Below are 3,619 nucleotides of genomic sequence, written 5' to 3' on the forward strand. Positions count from 1 at the left end.
AAGACTTTGTTTATCAATTAGCTCCTTTTTACTGAATTTAAATGTCTGAAGGAGCTATGTTAATTAATATTTCATTGGCATGTCGACCCTGCCAGGCTCCCCACAGATACACACACCATCTTTTCCCATCTACATTTAGTTTATTGGAACCACTACACTGTCTGTTGCTTTCCCTAAAAAAAAAAAATCTTCTTGTGTTTGCGACGATGTGCTCTTTACACCCAATATTTTGCTATAATGGAACTGTTCACTTTAACATTCTGCTGAAAACCCCTTAGTTTGTGGATTTTCAAAGCCTGCTGCAGCCCTTGTTTTCTACTTTTTGATTTTTTTTACCATACCACATCGAAGAGTGAGCTGAAGAAGGGAAAGCGGTATATCATCATTCATCAACCCCACTTTAAAAAAAAGGGTGGAGACATATTAATCTATCCTAGAGTCTCGGATGGGTTACTGGAGTCAGTCTGATCTCAGCTCTACCACACTCTAGTTGTGTGACCTATGCCAAAACATCTCATCTTTCTCAGAGCTCAATTTTGTCATTTGCAGAAATGGGAAACACCGTTTTTGTCTAAGTGGTAAGTGCTGAAATAAAATTATGTGAAACAGTACAGTGCTTAGCACACGTGAAGTGCTCAATAATGTTGTATTCTTTTCTTCCAAAAGCATTTTCTAAATAGAAGAATATTGATTATTGCATTTATCCAACAAACATGTATTAATCACTATATTGATCACTCCTATAAGGACAGCTTCTCAATCCTTTGTCCTTAAGCTCCATTTTCTTATTATTGAGAAAAGCCTTTTAAGTTCCAGGAAACTGGCTTAAATATGACTTTGGGAGCATATCTATATACATAAAAGGCTAAGTGACTAACCAACTGACCAAAAACCTAAGCGGCTGGCTGGTAGCTATGATGTGCATTGACCACCAGGGGGCAGACACTCAACGTAGGAGCAGAAACCACAGGCATGGAAACATGGAACAGACTAATGAATCTTAGGGGGAAAGGGGGAGGGTGGAGGGTGGGAAGCGATTAACCAAAGATCTTATATGTATACTAGAGGCACCAGTGGGGTCCCTTGGCCTAGCCTGCGCCCTCTCACAATCAGAGACCCCTTCGGGGACGTTGGAGAGTCAGTTTCAGCCCAGTTGTCACAGGCCAGACCGAGGGACCCATGCTTAGGCTTTTATGTATATATATAGACTAGAGGCCTGGTGCACAGATTCAGGGATCGGCCGAAACCTGCAGGCCAGGCTGCGGGACCCCACCGGTGCACGAATATGTGCACCAGCCTCTAGTTTAAAAATAAACGTTGACTCTTGCATGCACAATATATATAAATCACTAGCACCTATCACACGTGTGAGTTTCAATCTGTCATTGTCGACCTTGAATTTGGTTGACACTTATAAAGGAAGGGCAAATAGCAATACTAAAATATTTCTTCTAATTAATTTCCTTTCAGTGTGCACGAATCCGTGCACTGGGCCACTAAGCTATACTAATAAAAGACAAACATGCAAATTGACCATACTTTTGCTATGCCTTAAGCCATGCCCACCAGCCAATCAGAGTGACTATATGCAAATTAACCCAACCAAGACGGCGGCCGGCAGCCACGGAGCTGAAGCAAGCAGGAGGCTTGGTTGCCCCAATGACAGAGGAAGCCAAACTTCCTGCCTGCCTCTGCCAGCTCTGAGCTCCACTCAAAGAAACAAAGTTTCAATTATAGAAGTTAAATAAACCCCAGATACCTGCTTTCAGCAGGCCGTGGCCACGAGCTGGAGCCTTGGGTTGCCCCTGGCGATGGAGGAAGCCAAGCTTCCCTCCTGCCCGCCCTGGCCGGCTCTGAGCTCCATTCCAGACTACAAAGTTTCATTTATAGAAGGTAAATAAATCCCTGAATTAAAAAAGAAAAAGAAAAAAAAGAGGCTGGGAGCTTCCATTGCTGGGGGCAGGGGGGTTGGCCAGCCTGAAAACAGCCCTCAGCCCCTCACCCAGCCTGGCCAAACCTCCATGGGGTGAGGGTCCCCATTGGGGAGGGCTTGACCAGCCTGCAAACAGCCATCAGCCCCTCACCCAGGCTGGCCAGGCACCCCAGTGGGAACCCCCACCCTGAAGGGGCTGTGGCAAGCCTGCAAATAGTGATCAGCCCTCACCAAGACTGGCCAGGCACCCCAGGGGGACCCCTACCCTGAAGGGGTTGTGGCAAGCCTGCAAACGGCCCTTAGCCCCTTACCCAGGCTGGCCAGGAACCCCAGCAGGACCCCTTCCCTGATCCGGGACAACCCGAGTACACAAATTTTTGTGCACCAGGCCTCTAGTATAATATATAAATCAGGATCTGTCATGTAAAAAGAGCTTTGGAGATAAACCTCTGTGACATTTTTGTCCCTTAATTATTAGATCATAAGATGATCACTGTGAAATCTAAACAAAACAAGGTTCTAGATGTATTAAAGTATTAGTCAGAATTCTCCAGAGAAACAGAACCAATGTGTGTGTGGGTGTTTGTGTAGATGTAGATAAGAAATTTTTAAATATATATTTTTTTAATTGATTTTTTTACAGAGAGGAAGGGGGAGAGATAGAGAGTTAAAAACATCGATGAGAGAGAAACATCAATCAGCTGCCTCCTGCATACCCCCTACTGGGGATTTACCTACAACCAAGGTACATGCCTTTGACCAGAATCGAACCTGGGACCCTTCAGTCTGCAGACCGACACTCTATTCACTAAGCCAAACTGGTTAGGGTGTAGATAAGAAATTTTTATAAGGAAATGACTCGCATGATTATGGAAGTTGGCAAGTCCAGAATCTTCAGGGTGGACTAGCAGGCTGAAGACCCTAGAGAGCTGATATTTCAGTTCATGTCCAGTCGCCATCCTCTGGAGAATTCTCTCTTGCTCAGGGGAGGCCAATCTTTATGTTCTATTCAGGCCTTCCACTGATTACATGAGGCCCACCCACATTATGGGGAGCAATCTGCTTTACTCAAAGTCCGCCAATGTAAATGTTAATCTCATCCAAAAACTTTTTCACAGAAACACTCAGAATAATGTTTGACCAAATATCTGGTCACCTAATGACCAGCCAAATTGGCACATAAAACTACACTGGGTTAAATGAAGGACACAAGACTTAGAGATTCTTATTAATATTGGTCATCATTTTGTTCCGCTTAATAACATGACTGCAGCTCTTTCAAAGTATTTTCACATACAGTATCTCAGTTGATTACAGCAGCTCTTGTGAGGTTATCACAGTGGAGGTATAACCCCATTTGTTTGAAGAGAGTATTAAGACTGAGACAGATTAGGAGACTGGCTCAAGGCCTCACAGCTAGTGAGTAGCAGAGCTACAATTTACCAAGATTCTGGAACTTTGAGTCCAGGCATTTCCCCCTTGGCCATTCTCTTTGTTTCAGCTGGGAAATTTGGGAAATGGTTTTGAGAGCCTTGTGGCTTTTCTTCTTATAATTAATATCTTACTCTTACTAGAACCATTTTGTGATAGAAAGTTAACAAAATATATATTGGCAGAACTTAAACATCTTCTCAGATGACTCTAATGACACCCTGAGGAGGGAGGGAGGGAGGGAGGGAGGGAGGG

The sequence above is a fragment of the Myotis davidii genome, unplaced genomic scaffold (assembly GCF_000327345.1).
Source record: "Myotis davidii unplaced genomic scaffold, ASM32734v1 scaffold142, whole genome shotgun sequence".
In the NCBI taxonomy this organism is placed as follows: Eukaryota; Metazoa; Chordata; class Mammalia; order Chiroptera; family Vespertilionidae; genus Myotis; species Myotis davidii.